The following is a 19,121-nucleotide window of genomic DNA, read 5'->3' as shown; positions in this document are numbered from 1 at the left end:
AGCCAATATTCAAGGAGAAAAAAATATGGTTATATTAAAATGTGTACTCCTGTCATGACTGCAAGTACAGTGGACATTAAGAGCTAAAGAAATCCTGGCACTTCTTCATCTGTTCCTGGACTCCCCTGCAACACTGAAACTGGATTGCAAGTGTGCCCATCAGCTTCAAATTAAAGCAAAGGGTTTCCAGGATGAGCACAGGAACGGACTTAGTGAGGTGATTCTGCCTGGTGGGACTAACAGCAGAGCTGAGGTGCCTACATATGAAGTGTGAGATGTGCTGAGGCTCATGATGGTAACAGGCAAGACATTGTTCTTATGAGATATGTACATGACTGACCATGTGGGCACCTGGGTCTGTCTTCCCATAGTGCTGGCATGGGCAGGATGAGGGTGCCTTGCAACCTGTGCAGAGCTTTTCTGGACACATGGCAAAATTCTGCCTGTCCAGGAAAGGGGACCCCTTCCTCCTGCCTTCCTGCTAGCTCCTTTCAGGAGCACAGGATCAGGCCCCAAATCTGGGGCTGCCAGCAGCTCCACTCCTCCTCTTTGCTGAAGTTGCTCCATCTGAGGCAGAAATATACCACTTGCTCTATAGCATGACATTCCTTATGCAATGCACCAGCAGAGATCCAGCTGTGGGTCATATGATCAGCCACTGTCTAAGCATGGTATAAAGTTACACCTGTGCTAATAAAGAGACTTTAAAATTCACATCCTTGTGTCTTTTCCCTGCCTCTGTGCAATTTCTTTTTCAGCCTTGATGCTATCTGGCTGCAGTTAAATAGCTCCAGTCTAAAGGACACCTCCTGGATATTGATTCTGACTGCTTAAACTTTGTTATTTCATTCAATCTTTTGCTCAATACTGTACCACACATGGACACCCTGGGCTGCATACTTAGTCTTCAGCTATTATTGGTTTGGTATTAAATGGGCTGTTTCAACATAAAACACATTCAATATTCATCTTAATTTTTAGAAGCTAAAAAAGTATATGAGTAGATGACATTTTGATCAATTAAGCTGGCTCATCTTTCATCCCCAAATTAGTTTCCTACAAAGGGCTTCTACAGCATGCAAAGGAATGATGTCTTTAGGAAAAGAGGGGAGGAACTCAGAATAGAAACCTTGGCCAGCCTGGGACATCAGTAAGTGGCTGGTACCCAGAGCAGGACAGAGCTCAGCGTAGTTGTGGACACACAGGCACACCCCCACAAAGCAGCATTTGGTCTCTGAAGCTCCAGGTAGGCACAGTGTGGCTGTGATAATGTCACAGAGAATTGTTAAGGCTTTACATAGGTTTGTTCACTGAGCCACCAGTGCTTTTGTAGGAGCAGCTCGTGGAAAAGGAGTATTGAAAGGGGCAGCAGTGCTACAGAGATGCAGCAGTTCGGTCCTTGTTCTGGGTGTAGCGATGGTAAAGATCTGGTAAAAAGGACAAATCTCCTAATGCCCAGCTCTCAGGGAGCCTGGCAAGGCTCTGCTGCAGTATTAGGCTGTTCCTGTGGTTGTTACCCAAATAGGATCAGAGCAGCAGCACCTCACATTCTCCAGCACCTGCTGTGCTCCAAGGGCAGCAACACTGGGACCAGCTGCTAACACCAGTGGGCCTGCAGCATCACAGCCATTCACACACAGCATCCCAGGGCAGCTGAACAGGGACCCAAGTAGATATTTGCATAAACACATCTCATTTTGTTTGGAAGCACTGGGGTGTTGTCCAGTGACAAACTGGAGGTGGGGAGAATAACAAAATCTGCAAGTGTTCTTCCTTCAGTAAGAAAAGCAAAGTCCTTCCTAGAGGAGTGTTTTGAAATGGTTAGTTTTACCAAGTTCCACTTTTTCAGTGCCTCTGCTGCAGTCACTAGCTCAGAACAGAGCCAACCTTGAACTGGTCCATTCAACACATGGCTGTCCCTGCTCTCCTGTGGCTTCTGTCTTGCAGCTCTGCTCGTCATTAACTGCTCTCCCCTGTTCTGAGATAAGTGGATGGTTAATCATCTAGTTCATTAGCCAGTGCCTTCCCATGGGGTCAGGGTAAAGTGCAAGCCTCTATATCTCAGTCCCACGGTGCCGACAGCTCGTTCCTTCACAGCTAGAAGGCAGTCAGCTGATGTAACTTCTAAATGTCAATAAATCTCTGAATCACAGCTTTGTCCCCCAGCCTCAACCCCTGGTCAATCAGAAAGAAAGGAAATGCTTGGCATAAACCATTCACCCTGAGAAGTTTTTCTGTGATTCTGCAAGCCCTGGAATCCTGTCTGCTCCTCCTCCCTCATCTCCTGCTGGTGATGGCAAATGCCCCAGCCTTGGCCGTGCTCGAACCTTGGGGTGAGATGTGCCTACTGCTTCCAGATGAACCTTCTGCTTCTAAAGAGGCCCCTGAGTCACACAGTGACTAGAAGTAGGCGTCACCCTCCAGGTCTTTCACACCATCCCAAGGCTGATGTGATCTCTCCACATGATGATGAGTGCATACAATATATCTAAGGCTTGTGATATGTACTTCACCTTCACATACACTGATACTCTACAGAGCCCATAATTTCATATTATTTTCACAACACCAGCCAGGAGTTAGAAGCTCTTAACGTTGCACTAACATGGTGCAGTGATTGCCATACTGCAGCCTGCACCGTGGGGACGTGTCCACGTTCTGCATCACTGAAAAGGGGGTGACAGCATGGGGTTTTTACACACCCTGTGATTATTGGACATTTGCTTGCTATTCATTGCAGAGAAGCATATGGAAATGCTTTTTTCATGAAGAAAGAAACACGATCCAGGACCTCCCTAGTTTTAAAAAGAAAATTCTCTCATCGATTAAGATTTCTGCTGGGATGTTTGATTAAACAGACTTCAGAATCTGAATGACTGGCTCATGGGTCAGTTTGAAAGTATATTTCTTGTCAGCTGACTAATACAACATTTTGGGAAGGGGAAAGGGGCTTAGATACCTGTGGCATGTAACAGATTTTAGAGAAGATAGCAGTGTACAGTGCGTAACAAGCGATTACGATGAAATTTTAAGCCAATAAAGAATTGTAATAAACTGAAAGTTTGGATGTTACAAATATCTTCAGCCAGACTGAAGAATTATCCAGGAAAATCTCTTGTTGATTCAAGTGTATTGAGTTAATATTCGAGAAGTCATGCAAGGCTTGAGCCCTGAAGACAGCTTGAATGCAGGTCCAGAGCAAGGGCAGAACTTGACCGTTACAAGGAAGGAGACCTCAGGATTTATAATAAAGCTTGAAAACCTGGCTGTCAGCTGGAACCAGGGTAGCTGGGGGATGCTTCAGTCTCGTCCCAAGCACTGAACCACTCCAGGAATGTGGAGGCATGTTGAGAGCAGCACGGCTGGAAATGTTGGCCATGGCAGGGATGAGCACATGAGGTCAGATTTCTGCTGGGATGTATCACAGCTTTTCAGCAACCAGAAGACAGTTTGTGAAAGAGGAACAGGAGTTCAGACTTCAATACAAATCTTAGAAAAGCTGTCATGTATGGCCATTGGTTTTCAACAGTGCTGTAAAAGAGGGGCTGTTGCCAAGGGCAGGAAGGGACAGGCCAAGGGGAATGGCCTTCAGCTGCAGGAGAGGAGATGGAGAGGAGCTAGGAGGCAGAAATCCTTCCCAGGGATGGGGGGAGGCCCAGAGAAGCTGTGGCTGCCCCTGGATCCTTGGCAGGGTTCAAGGCCGGGTTGGATGGGGCTTTGGGCACCCTGGGCTGGTGGGGAGTGTCTCTGCCCATGGTGGGCTGGCACCAGGCGCTCTATAAAGGTCTCTTCCAACCCAAAATATGCTCTTATTCTGTGACACTATTATACTGTGACTGAATCCTGAAGATCAAACCTGACAATGAATTGGTATGCAAAGAAAAAAGAGGGAATTCTTAACTGGCATTTCAGGCCAAGCTCTCATTTGCCACTGATAGTGACAAGCAAAATTTCAAGTTAAATCTTAAATACACAGAGCTGGCAATTTCAGAGCTGAAATTTTAACCATGCCTTAATTCTGTAATTTGTGAGTCTTTTATAACATAAGCTCAAAATGTCAAGCAACAGCACAAACCATGTGCAAATCTAAATTGTGTGTGTCTAAGCCTTAATGAAAGCTAACCAGAGCAGTATGTCATCTGCACATGTCCTGTGTCTCAGGATGAAGACACAGATCATCAGTGCTGTGTCCCAGCAGGGACAGGGAGGTGATTGTCCCTCTCTACTCTGCCCTTGTGAAGCTCCAGCTGGAGTCCTGTGTCCAGAGCTGGGACCCCCAATACAAGAAAGATGTGGGACTGTTGGAGAGGGTTCAGAGGAGCCACAGAGATGATTAGAGGGCTGGAGCACCTGCCCTATGAAGAGAGGCTGGGGGAGCTGGGCTTGTTCAGCCTGGAGAAGAGAAGGCTGTGGGGGGACCTCATTGCAGCCTTCCAGTCCCTGAAGGGAGCAGAGAAACAGGAGGGGAATCAGCTTTTTAAAAGGGTAGAGACTGGCAGGACAAGGGGGATGGATTAAAACTAAAGGAAGGAAGGGTTCGATTAGATATTAGGGGGAAGTTTTTTCCAGAGAGAGTGGTGAGGGTCTGGAACAGGCTGCCCAGAGAGGGGGTGGGTGCCCCATCCCTGGGGGTGTTCAAGACCAGGTTGGATGGGGCCCTGGGCAACCTTGTGTAGCTCCAGGCCTGGAGGTTGGTGTCCCTGCCTGTGGCAGGGGGGTTGGAGCTCTGTGATCCTTGGGGTCCCTTCCAACCCCTATGATTCTGTGAAGCCTCCACTGGTCTGTAAGGGATGCAGCAAACCCCTGGAAGAAAAGCCAATTAGGACTACAAACAGGTAGGAATTCCCTGCACCTTGAGAAATTCTTCCTTGGGGAATTATCATCACATGCCTGCCCTGTTCCCATAATCTTCTGCTGTTGGCTATGATTGGTGGTAGGCAGCTCAGGCAAACAAGCCCGTGCCTAACCAAGCACAACCCCTTTTATGAATCAAGCTCATCAGACAGGCTTATGTGACCATCCAAAGAGAAGCAGCGCTGCTCAGTGCGCTGTAAGGAAGGAGCAATTTCAATGCAACGTCTGGAACTGCTGCTGAAACTCACAGATATAAATTAGAGTTAACTCCCCTGGCCATGGGAGCTACCCTGGATTTACACTAAAAGAAGGTGTTAAGGTGAGAGACTGCTCTTGCCTGCTTAGGCCAGGTTCACATATTTCAAGTGGATATGAACAGAAAAAGTAAAGCATGTTTAATAGCTACCAGACATACTGACTACTTACCCTGCATATTTATTTTGCCTGCATGAATTCGTTACACCAAAATTAAACATCTATTCTGAATTATTAATAATCCTAAATGTTTATGAAAATACAGAGCAAATAAACATTGCAAACACTGTGATACAGATGAAAGGAAAGATAACGATAATCCTTACATATTTGCATATGGAAAATGAAAAATTTTGAGTTAATGAGATTTATCCTTCTCTCTGACCATTTTAGTGGAATATTTTTAAAAAATCTATTAAACTCAAGATTTCTGCATAAACCAATACAAAATACTACACCAAAAAGACATTAGAGTCAATCTATTCTTCATGCTAGTCACAAAATCAATTGCATTTATTGTTCAGAAAAATTAAAAACCTTTCTACATTTTATTAAAGTGCACATCTCAACCATATAGGGAGATAAATAATTGATACATTCCAAATACATCACCTACAAAATATTTATTGGGAAAAAATAACTGGTTTATCACCCATTTTCTTCAATAGCAGTGCTATGCTGTTTTGATGTTTACAACTTTAATGGCTTTTTTTAAAAAAGAAAACATGCCAGCTGCTTATAATTTCGTTGTGCTTAACATTATTTTATAACAAAACATTGAATTTGCTGAAGATAAAACCCATTATCTGAGGAAAACAGTTGTACACTAACAGGTATAGCAATTTGATTCTCTTAGCATGATAGAGCTTTAGCATCTGCACAATGAGTAATGTATTTTTGCAGTGCCTTAAATCACATGTAGATGTCTGTCTAGAGAATTTGTTTAAAGCCCCAGGAAGGGGAACGATGGGGATTGGTGAGTTCCTTGCTGTGAGTTGTGAAATTTGCAGAGATGTTCCTTACTGGCTGCCAGTGGAAGATGCTCTGGGCATAAGCATGGCTTAGTGCTGGCTGAGAAGTTTTCCTGCTGCCACCACAGCCCACCTGTAAAAGATGCTCCTGCATCCTCAAAAGCCATTCATCTAGTGAACAACAAAACATCCCCAGGTCTCCAGCGCCTCACTCCTCTCATGGCAGCAGGAGACAGGGTTTCCTGCCCTCTCCAAACACATGCATCAGGCTCTGAGGGGGGTCAAGTAATGAAGTGACAATCCTATGAAGTACCTGAAGAAGGAAATCATGGTAAGTACTGTTAGGAGCCCCAAACAGGTCCCAAGGACATCCTGATGTGCTATTGCAGAGCTGTAACTGCAGTCCAACATCACTCAGGACCTCACCAGTCTCTATTTTCCTTTATCTTCCTCCAACAATTAGCTTGTAACTCCTCTGACAGACAGGCATGCCAGCTCTCCTGGAATCAATAGCAAAACCACCTAGACTTTATATTTATCCCCACACAGAATACCCATGGAGTCTTCCCTTCCTCCTGCTGCTGCTTACTCCATGGTTGTCAGTGGAAGCTGATGTGGCAGGCTTAACAGATTTTGGACTTCACATGCTTTTTTTACCACATCTACACCACCCCACACTGATCCCCTATCTCTTGGCCTAACACCTTGCTGTTGCTCACAGCTGGTCACAGGAATCACAACATCCACAAGAACACTGAAATGAAGGATTTGGTGTTGTAGTTTTGTGTCTCTGGATTCTGATGGAGGAGCAGGGGCTGCAGGGGTGGCTGCTGCAGGAAGCAGCCAGCAGCTCTCTGCAGGCCCCACAGAGCAAACACCAGCCGGCTCCAGGCCAGAGTCGCTGCTGACCAAGGCCGAGCCCATCAGCGATGGGCACAGCACCTCTGGGAGTCACAGTGAGGAGAGAAAAACCACAGGCAGCTGCTTTGTGCCCCCAGAGAAGGAGTGAGAAGATGTGAGGAGCTGTGCAGACACCAAGGTCGGGGAAGGGGGGCAGGGGGCACCCCAGGTGCCAGAGAGAAAGATGCCCCTGAGCCCCTGGAGAAACCCATGGTGGAGCGGGTGTCCCCCCACAGCCCAGAGCAGGTTTGCTGAGGGGGCTGGTGACCCCGTGGGGGACCAGGCTGGAGCAGTCTGGGCCTGAGGGGCTGAGAGACACTCTGTGGTTGCTGACTGCACCCAGAGCAGTGCCCCACACTGGGGCAGCTGGGGAAGAGCTGAAGCCCCGTGGGAAAGGACTCCCGCTGGAGAAGCTCCTGGAGGACTGTCTGCTGTGGGTGGGACCCCAGGGTGCAGCAGGGGAAGGGTGTGAAGAATGCAGCCCCCCACCACCACCAGTAAGAAGATCTGGTCACACTTCTCATCCTCTGACTCTGGTGTCACTGGGGGTGCAGGACAGGGGCATCAATTAGAGAGTTTTCTGTCCTTCATTCTCTGTTGAGTCTGTTCTGTCCGTGACACTGACTGTAGAATGATCTCTCCCTGCCCTTATCTCGATTCCTAATCCTCTCAATAGGTATTTTCTCCCCTGTCCAGCTGAAAAAGGGGAGTGATAGAGTGACTTTGGTGTGTATCTGGCCTCCAGCCAGGGTCAAACCACCACATTTGGCCAAGTCACACCTTGATGTAAGGTCTTCCAAGTTCCTTGTGAATGTGAATAGTTTCTTAAGAGATCAAAGGAATTGGAAGGGATTCCCAGTCCCTGCCTTTTGGAAAGTTGCCATTACTCTGCTGGTTACAAAGTTTTTTGTTTGCTAAACTAGCCATATTCATAACCAATTTGCTCACAATTGCTTTTATGGTTTGTTTTTTTCTGTTTAAAATTTGCAGCATTAAAGAATATGTTTGAGAAAGAAAAGCTGAAGTTATAATTTGCCATGCCTCTGAAGGGTTTGAAAACAGCAGAGCTGAGACTCCTGGATGTGCTTATTAAGCAGCTAAATCTTAGATAGTAAGAAGACATGGCATATTTATTGAATGCAGCAGCCAATTAATAAGTAATTAATAGTTCAGCAAGTTTAGTATATTGAAGTGGGTTTTGAGGAACAGGGAAAAAATTCCTGGCATCAGGAAATGCAGGAATACAATGAAAATCATTAAAATGTAACTCAGGGTTGGACCTTACAATGGGTAATAAGGGCAAAGGGGTAAAGTTTCTCCTGCCGTTCAAATAAAATGAGAACCGGAAAGATCTGTGGCTGTGATAATCAAGAGGTAGAGATGAGATTAAGGGCAGGTTCAGGCAGCATTCAAAATGAAGCAAGTACTTCGTGTTCAAATGATGAAGTAATTACTCACCATAGGTTGGCCAAAAGGAATAAAGTCATGGGTGTGAGGTCACAATTAAAGCGAGAGAAAATCTCAGAGTAACTGAGATAATGAACTCCAGAGAAGGGGGACTCTGTAACCTCCATCCAGAATTTGGAATGACTTAGCAGGCCAAGACACACTTCTTGTAGCAAATGCATTCAGTAGATTTATCAGGTTTGGGGTGGCTGGGTGTGACAGCTGAGCAACAAGTCTAGTACCTATATCTGAAACAGGAAAAAGAGTGTCTCTGGCTTGTTACTGTGACCTGAGTGTTAATGAAAGCTGTACAGTAAAGGTTGAATGAAAAAATATTAAAAACCAGTTATGTGAATGGCAAATGAAATTGTATGTATCATGGTCTGGCACTGGTAAATTGTGCCAGAATAACTTGATGTAGTTTTGTGATAAGAAAGCTGTTTGCCTAGGTGAAAGATTCAGGGTATCCCCCCAGAGATATTACTGGCAATGGAAATGAACTGTCTTCTGCAGCAGCAAGATGTGTCACACCCACCTTTCTAATTCAAAGCTGAGAGCATCTATTTCACATGTTCATGGCTCCAAATAAAGTCAGACTGAGGCCCTGTTTGGAGCTTTGTAGATTAAACGTGTTCAGGTTTAGAAGAGACACGTTGGTTCATTGCCTTCATTACAGCAAGAGTGTTTGTTTGGCTCTCCCAGAAAAATAAGCAAATAATTAAAACAGATCCTTCTATTCAGATAATTGCTTGATACACAAAAAGCTCTTGACTTCCTAAATTGTACAAATCCTTACCAGCAGTGGGCATCTCCCTTTGGGCTCTGCTGTGATGCTGAGAACATTTGCCAAGTAGAAGAATAATGACTATTTATGCAGGCTTTAGCCATGTTGATTTATTATTTGTAGCCCTTATTATTTAGCCAGTATAAAATGAACTGCTGTACACATCTAGCTCTCAATTTCCTGGGAAAATGGAGATGGAGAATCAGGACAGCTTGGATGACCAAGTGCAAGGATGGCACGAGAACACTGAGCACTGGGCGCAGAGCTACTCAGACACATGAGACACACCACAGAGTTGTATCAGTTAATTCACATGTTCTCCACAATCTGTGGCTCCCAAGGCATTAGCTGCCTTAGCCACAGGATCTAAATATTTTAAGTGCACCATATCTGCACTACTAACCCCTCCCAGAGACAAGGGGACATGCTTGACAAATGCCAGTCACTGATTGTTCCTCTTTCCCCTGGGGAAACTCGTGTCCTTCTTGGACTCCCCTGGCTCTGTGATGGGATGTTGGACTAGACACAGCAGCACTCTCCAGAGAGACACAAACACTCCTGGATGAAGACAGGTAATGTCCACAGTGCAGGAAAATGGGGTGATTTGAAAGAGAGCTGTGCCTGGAAGCACTGTGATCAACCTAATGCTTGCAGCATAGGTGATATGTAACATGGATAATCTAGCTAAGGATAAGAGAGTTGATACATATATATATATATAAAAAGATATAGATCTATAAAATAAGTTTTTAAAACTCAGCCAAAAAATGTTTAGGTAGTATCAAAATGAAATATTTAGGGGATTTTTCTAACCTTTACAACTCATCCTAGGAGAAAATTAAATTTTGGAATCTTGAAATTTCCTGAAGTACAGCAATTTCAGTTTTATACCAGCTTTTAGTACAGATTCCACCCTGTGTTTCGTATCCCAACTTGGGGTTGATTTAAAGCAGACCTTTGGGAAGAAGGCGCGCAATTTAAGTTTAAAGGCTCCCATTGATCCCCCACACGCTTCACTGAGTTACTGGTGCCAATGTACACCTTATCTCTAATCATTCCATCCTGTCCTGCATTAAAGGGCAATCCATGTTCAGACAGAGAAGTTCTCTGCGTGTCAAAGGAAATGATTTTTCTATGAACTGAGGTGATTTGGAAAAGCAACTTTTGCTTCAAATGCTTTTTGGTACGCTTTCAACTTCAAAACCTCCTTTTGGTTGAATCCTCATTGACAGTGTCATTAATCCCCATTATTGTTAGTTATCGAATGCAAATTGCTAATGAAAATTTTCCTTGTCTTTGAAGCTGCAGTTTGCTCCTTCCTAGCACCAAAATAATCACACAAGGGCTTAGAGTTCAGAGCAACGATCTGTCATACTATATAGCTCTTGGATATCATTAACAAGTTATTTGATAATTACATCCTAATATGTGTTGAGTCCTTTGTTAAAATCATTCATTTAAAGTTCATAAAACTGTCATACAAACCATGTTCTTTAATGTCTTTAAGTTCTATTTCATGAATAAAACATATAGACATTTAAGAGTTCTCAACTCTATCCTTTAAAACAATTAGAAATTCAACAAGTTCATTAAAAGTATGAATGATCTGAGTAACTGTTCAATTAAAGTGAGTTTGTTACTAGTATTTCTCCTGGATTTCTTCTTGATGTTTCCATACATTGCACATCTCCAATCCCATGAGCAGGAAGTTCAAGATGTCCTACAACTCTGAATGATGATACAACTAAGAGCAACTACTTTTTCACTGGGTCATTGTGAGGAGTTGTGAAAGTCACAAAGCACAAAGTTAATTTTAAAAATATAAAATAAAAAATCTCCATTCCCTTTTATTTCTGCTCACCCTTTAAAGTAATCTTATTATGATAAAGAATGCTATCTCAAGAGAAACACTATAAATCAGTAAAAAAATTGCTTCAAACTAAACCTAGATGTCATCTACTGCTCAGTGCTCCTTCTACTAATGCTTTTTCTCCCCTCATGCCTTGGTTTCCATGTTTCAAAAGCAGAAGGGTTGGGACAGCCTGCAGACCCAAGTGCAAGGGAACAAGAAACAAATGGGTTATCCCATTATGGGTCAACCATAACAACTTCATCACTGATATACTCTTCTGAGACATGCAGTGATGGGACTTCAGGGTTTCTAGCATCCAGTGGAATACCATGTTTGGGAGTCAGGATGAGAGCAGTGCTGATGACAGCCTGATGTTTTTTGTTACTGCCCAGCAGTCAAGGACTTTTCAGTTGTTTCTATTGTGCTGCTAATGAGAAGGTGAGGTGGTACCCAGGAAGCTGGGAGGAGGAAGGGGACACAACCTGGACAGGTGACCCAAACTGGCCAAAGGGGGTATTCTGTGCCAATTACATCATGCTCAGCATAAAGGGGGACTGGTTGGGGGGAGGAGCACACAGCTCCAGGACACACAGTTTTTTTGGGACAGTCCAGCTCCAGGATGGCTCTGAGCTGTACAGCCTGAGTTGTGTGGTTCAGTGAGAAACTGTGTATCACCAGTTTCATATATTTTTGCTATGAAGACCTATTATTATTATTTCTCTCTTTGCTGTCCTAGTAAACTATCCCACTCATGTGGGATTGGCCTAGTCAGTGCAGCAGCGTGTGTGGCAAGGCAGGATGGATGGGTGTAAGTTTCAGTGTAAGCCTCCTCATTCTCCTCTGAACAATCTGGGTACTAAATTAATTGTTCCTCAGTATTATAAACAATGGAAGTTGGACTGTGTATGAAAAAGTAACTTTCTGGGTAGAAAGGTTTTACTAACCATTACTGTGATTTGTCTGAAAGGCTGACCTGGCTGGGAGCTAACTATAGGAATGGGGAAAACACACATCTTCATAGAATCACAGAATGGCATGGGTTGGAAGGGACCCCAAGGATCACAGAGCTCCAACCCCCTGCCACAGGCAGGGCCACCAACCTCCAGGCCTGGAGCTACACAAGGTTGCCCAGGGCCCCATCCAACCTGGCCTTGAACACCCCCAGGGATGGGGCACCCATCCCCTCTCTAGGCAGCCTGTTCCAGCCCCTCACCACTCTCTCTGTAAAAAACCTCCCCCTAATATCTAATTTAAACCTTCCTTCCTTTAGCTTTAATCCATCCCCCTCCAAGTCCTTTGTAGCCCAAGGGTCACCTTCACTGGGGCTTGGACTTGATGATCTCTGGAGGTCCCTTCCAACCCCTACAATTCTGTGAATCTGTGAATTATTTCTTCTTTGATGTTTCCTGGGAAGTAGATCTCACCTGTTGATATGACCATATTGTGAATGAGTGTCCTCTCAACCATGACACAAGGAGAATAAACAAAGCTGCTCCGTATCTGCCTTGTGCAGATGCTGCAGATGTCAGCCCCACCATTTGCAGAGCCCTGCCTTCAAAAACTCCATACACACAACTGCTGTGCATTGCCACAAGCAACTGTATGGGAGGCTGAGGCATTTGGAGAGCCTGCAGCCACATCAGATAAAAACCTTTGTGCCTGGAAGGTGTGTTTGTGGGCTCCTCTGGATGGAGGCTGGTGATGTTTCATTTGGCTGCCAGCTTGAACAGCTCTCCATGTTCAATGCATCCCACGCTGTTTTATTACACTTCAAACCCACTTTGTTTGCAAAGGAGGAAAAGCTGTCAGAGGCCATTAATCCAAACAGAATTTAATCTCTCAAACAGCATTTACTCAGGCAGAGCTGCTAAACCTATATATTAAAAAACTGTTGACAATTAATTAAAATGCTTCTCTGCTAAAGTGTGAATGGGGCTGCTCTGCAGGGCATTGTCATGTGTATCAACATCTTCTCCCTGGGACACACACCTCTGCTTGGATTAGAGGCAAAGCAACTGCCTTCTCTCCAGGCATTTCTGTGCTGGCAGCTCTGCTGCATCCTGGCAGCAGGATGACTGAAAGGACGGTCAGAGGGAGAACAAACTGCAGGTGATGAAGAGCATCACAACCCTCATATTCCAAGGCAGCAGCTTGGAAAAGGTGAGACAGGAGCCCAGAAGCATTGCTGTCAGACCTGAACAAGCCTTGGAGGTGTTCCCCAGTCAGAGATGAGAACTCATAGTCCTTAATAAGGAGAGACACTGAATTGGAAGATGGGGTTCTGAAAGTTGCTTGTAAAGGGAGAAGCGATCTGAGTGGCACATGCAAGACAGCCCTGTAAGTGTGTGTGAGATCAGGAAATAGAGAGATGACATTTCCACCTGACAAAAGTCATCCATGATTATTCAATACTCATCACAAGGATCAATTTTCCCCCCTTTGTCCAGAGGTATGTCACATTTCTTTAAGTCCAGGTCAGAACCATTTCAGTTTTACCTAAGACAGAAGCAGCTAAGGAATGATTATTGCCTACATTGCTGCTGTCTAAAAGACCAAAGTCATGGAGAACAGAAACACTCCTAGGAACTGGGGCTGCAATGGCCAAAGCAGCGTATGGGGCACAAGAGGGCAAGAGTGCAGGTGGAGAGAACACAAAACACTTCACCTCTTTTACCTTGTAACACTTTATGAGCAGGAAGCACAGTCCTTTCCCACCCAGAACGTATCGTGGTGGTTCTCAGGCACCAGTGAGGAATGGGCTAGAAGATACACTCATGCCACCTGCTTATAAACATAGAAGCTGTTGTTAGGTATGAAGCTAGAGTGGGCTGCAGACAGGTCTCTCTTGGTTGGGCCCAGATTCCTGCACACACAAGCACTGCCTTTCACTGGTATAACCATCCTTGAGAAGAACAAAGCCTCAGGGTCAAGACCTGCTCCTGCTGCTTATTTTTTCTGGTTTTGTCTAAGTTACTTGGTTCAAATCACAGTCTAGAAATGCTGGACAACAACTTTGGAAAAATTGGTGCCAAATTTCCTCTTTTCCCAGTATCAGGAAGACAAACAGCAAGGCAGGTCATCGCTCCCTGGACTGAGAGTCTTGTCCAAGCTTGTTCTGGGCCACGGAGGTCTCTGCTCCAGCTGTGTGCCATTTTCCTTTTCCAGCTCTTTGTTGGATGTGGTGGGCTTTTTCCAATTACTCCTCAGTAGAAGCTGCACTTCATCATGGAAATGTATTGACTGTTTAGTCCTGTTTCACTAGCTAGATCTTTTTGTCTCTGCTGCTGGTATAAAATTGGTGTGATCTTCATAGAAAGTAAATCTAAAGCACAGGAGGCTTCTCCCTTGCTGGATGGGTACTGCTGTGTTGAGAAAAGGTCTGAGTGAGGCATCTTCACACCTACATTGTGGTCCACCCAGTACGAAGAAACATGAAAGTTCATCTCATTCCCAATGAGAAAAGACACGTTCTACTAATTATAACTGCAAACTTGAAACATTTTCACTTACTGCAAGGCTTTTAAAGATCCATCTTATGCCTGATTCACTGCACCTTGGAAGGATGAGGAAACCCTGATGGAGAAAAACCTGGCTAGAGACAGCAACAGAGCTGAGAAACAGAAAATTTGGGTGGTGGGTGATGAATGAAGAATTCTTCCTGGAGGCTGGCTACCTCCTGGCTGACTACTGTGGAGTGTAATCTACCAGGGATAATGCCTGGCACTGAGAGCCAGCTGCTCTCTTCATCTCTCCAAGAACTGTCCTCAGGCTAGGGAATTAATAGCTACTCCTGTTCCAGTTGATAGCACCACCAGACATGCATCAAATGCTCCTTAACTCTGTACCTTTGATAGCAGGAGAGATCTAGAACATTCAGGGCAGCATTATACCATCACTGCCTGGAGCTGCTGCGTGCAGATAGACAGTCTCTGCCCAACTCCCCCACTATCAGCTTTCCCTACATGCTTCCCTTGCAGCTGTGTCTGTGGGTCTGTAACTCTGGGAAAATACATAACCCACAGTGTATCAGTTCTCATGTTCAGTCCCGTGGCTTTCTGCAATTGTATTATGGCACAGCCTGTGCTGGGACGTTGGAGAAGTCTAGCCCAGAGCCAGGGAAGGTAGTCTGATTCACACCCTTTGAGGACAGCAACATCTCATCCCCACATCTGCTAAATAGCATCCTAGATGTCAGAATGAGTTATTCTAGTTCTGCAGTAACTCCTTCATCCTCAGTGGCTCTTTCCTGTGAAGCATTTCCTGCTTTAAAGAGTCTGAGGAGGGAGGTGGACACAGAGCATGACCCAGAACAGTTAATGTCCCAATCACCTCCATCTGGGCTTGTTTTCTCAGATGACATCAGCAGCTGTATCACCTGCCAGCAGTTGCTTTGTAACAATGCGTCTGCCCTTTGGAAGCATCAGTACTGGTTATTGGTGAGGATTTCAGGGGATCTCCCACTCCTACTAAGAGTGTACTGGTTAGGGTTGATTCATGAGTTCATTTCTCATTAGGAAGTGCTTTAGGTAGATGGGAGACAAAGTCACTGTGTCTGGTCATGTCCGATTTCTCCTTGCAAAACAACATCCTTTGCATCTGTTAAGGAAAACCAGTCAGATTTCCAAAGATTCCCCAATACTTGCTGCCTTAAAGTGTAACAAGCAATGGGATTACATTTCTTCCCTTCTCTGTTTTCTACAGAACCCTTGTAGGAACTGAAAAGGAGATCATCTTCTTTTCTGGAAGTTTGCCCTTCAGCTGGCAAATAGGGATTGATTTTGTTCATGGAGGTTGTAGGAAGTTGAAATGAAAACAGCTAATTTTAATATTAGCAACAATTTTAATTCATTAACACCCTTTCCTGCCAAAACATCTGTGCTGATGTATGCCAGACCAGCATCCTGGTTTGCAAGAGCAGCCAGAGGAAAGAGCATTTGGAGTTTTATTGCAACAACATGATTAGCAGTGCAGTTGAGACAGCTTTCTTGTTGGGTCTATACAGATACCAGTGGCATTGAATTTTTATTTGGGGAACAGAATAATTGGTCCTAAAATCTCCCCAAACTTGATCTTTGCAGTCTAAAATATTTTCTTCATCACATTAATCTTCTTCCAAGTGTGTCTTTTTATAAACTTCACATAGCATAAGACAAATGACTTAAACTTCATACAAGTATAAAGAAGCTTTTTCAGGTTGGAAATCTGTTCCATTTCTGTGTGCACACTCAGGGCCATATCCAACATGTCAGGAAGGAGTGTTTCATTTGAAGGGATTTGTTTTTAAGTGGGTGAGCATTATTGAATAGCAACACAGACAGCGATCTGTGGCTGGGTGCTTTTCTATCCCGCTGTCATTCAGTCTAAATTCTGCACAGGAGAAAAAAGAAAGGAAAAATCAGTGATATGTTTCTGTAAAAACTCATTATAAAATCCAGCTCAAGCTTTTTACGAGGCTGGGCAACTCTCAGGAGTCTTCCTCCAGAACTGCTGAATCTACATCTACATTCCCTTTCCTTCCTTATCTCCACGTGGGATAATCACTCTGTTGTTTCAGGGAGACAATTAAGCTCATTAACTTTTTTTTTTTACTTAAAATGATGAAGTGCCCTCTGCTTTGACTGATTCAAGAAGATACAGGCAGCTTGTTATCCAAACACGTCACACAACCGTATCACTGGTGGTGCTGTGCAGGCAGTGGAGGTGATGATGATGCTCTGTGCTCAGCTGGGGCAGGTAGGTCTTTGCCTATATCAGAAGCTGCATCACCAAGCTGAAGAGGAGGTGATACAAGAGGAGGTGAGCAGACTGCATGGTGTTGGGGAAGATGATTTACGGGCTCTTCGCAGAGGCGCTGCAGAGATGAGAGGCTGGGGGTTTTCAGGAAGCATTCAGAGCCAAGACATTGAAATGTTAACTGGCTGGCACTGTGCAACGTGAACCTTGCACAATGGAACTGTTTACCAGTTTGTTCCTTGAACAGGTCTCACACCAGATGTACCATTAACAGCTAACGTGGACATTAGCCAAATACAAATTTCCTTTGGAACCAGGGACCCCTCATATGCTGTCACATGGGCTTGTGAGATTCCCTTTCCTGCCTGGGCATGACTTCTTCTGATGCTTAGCCATGTAGTTTTTCTTGGTTGATGTCTGCCTGAGATCTTCTCTGATGGTTTGACCCTTGCTGGAGACCAGATGCCCTCCAAAGTCACTCTGCCACTCACCTTCTCATCTGGAGAGGATTCCCCCCATCCAGGCCTGTTTATTCATTCATTCTCCAGCACAATGACTCTCATTATAATTTTCTGGACCAAAGCCCAACTTTGGTCTGGTAGGACTAAAGTGTAGCCCCATCTCCATCTTCTCTCGATCCCATCAAGTCAAAGACTTGATGAACTCTCACGTCTGCTTGGTCTTTTGCAGAATATAGTTGGCCCTTTCCCTGCCTTCCTTCACTCATTGTGCTGGTTTCAGAGCACATCTGCCAAGGGGAGCCACCACAACATTACCAGGTTGTCTAATTTGCAAGTCCTAAATAGCTGGAAGGTGAAGACAGATGCTAAACACAGCTGCAGTGGAAGCCTGTTGCTTTTTTTACCAACAGACTGTGTGATTTATCCATTTCAACAACACTGGTAAAACCTGTTGAATAGTTTTCCCTGGATTAACTTCACTTGTATAACTGGAAATCCTTCCAAGGACCTTTCCAAGGCTTGAGCATCAGCAAAGGTGTCTTTTTAAAGACAATACCTCCTGGAAGCACTGCGAAACTCATTTCCCAGCCATGCAATAGCTGTGCAAAGCAGTGAACCTCCTAAACTTTAACTGCAGAGCTGGAGTGTCTGGAAAGGTACCGTAAGGGGCTGATTACCCCTTGTTCTTTCAAGGCTACAAGCCCAGCTGAGCAATGAATTCAAAACTAGACATTCATTAAATTAATTACTTTCAGTAAAGTTTGTGCTGTCCAAATGAAGTGAAAAGATCAGATTGATCCCACGTCTAAAATTACTCTGGTTTGGGTTTAACTCTGTTACGGCTGGCAGAAATCAAGACCTTACACTTTGTTGGGACTAGTTGCATAGCTGCAGCCCCAGTGAAAGTGTTGAGGGTGCAAACATAATTTTTAGTCTTAGAGCAGCAATAGGAAAGACTGACACAATTTAATTAGTTTTGGCACGTGTATTTCTCATAGAAAAGTGAATTTTTGGGAAACATCCCGATAGTGAACTCCATCATTTGGAAATGTGAAAAGTCTAAGATGTGGACAGGACAGTGAAAATTCCTAAAGCTTGCTTTTTTCCAGAAATCCTCCCAAAACTGCTAATGTAAATACCACTATCTGGGCCTGTGTATACATGTTGAACTGTAAGAGAGAGTCTTGCACTTTGCATCTACTACAAAATATATTTCTCAAAAATAGAATTTTATCTAAATCTGTGCATTGGCTTTTTCCCTTCTGGGATTTATTTATTTCTTCTCATTTCAGTCCCATAATTAATGCATTTATTTCTTGGCTTCTCAAGATCCAAACTGAAACACCAATATACTTAAAAAATTAATCAAGTCTTGGTTTGGTTTAAATTTTATTTATTTCCCCCATTCCAGTTTAGAACAATTTATCATCTAATGGCCTTTGGGTTTGTGACCCACATCCCTGATCTTTTACTTCTGGAATTCTCCTGAATCCCTTTTATTTTCCTGTATTTTCATCCCTCCATTTTTCTCTTTTGCCTGCTTGCCTGAACCAACACACAGGCTGTGGAGTGGTGTTTTAAACAGGCTACTCCTTGTGGAAAAAGGTAAGAGCTGAATTTTAAGTGTTTCCTAAGGAAAAAATCTGCTCTGGGCTTTCCTTGAACTGCTTGTCATTGAAACTTCTACTTCTGTGTCAAGTTTGCTCAGTTTCCTCATATGTTCTCCGATAATCAGGAAAAGTAGCTAAGAGACAGAGAAGTGAACAGACATACCACTCACATAAAACTCATTTCCTCAGGAAACAAGGCTAAAAGGTGAAGCTTTTCTCACACAACCACCACAGTCAGTATCTACCAAAGCACTG

Source organism: Gallinula chloropus, assembly GCF_964237585.1.
Source record: "Gallinula chloropus genome assembly, chromosome: 17".
NCBI lineage: Eukaryota > Metazoa > Chordata > Aves > Gruiformes > Rallidae > Gallinula > Gallinula chloropus.
The sequence above is the reverse complement of the archived record's forward strand: the minus strand, read 5'-3'. Positions refer to the sequence as shown.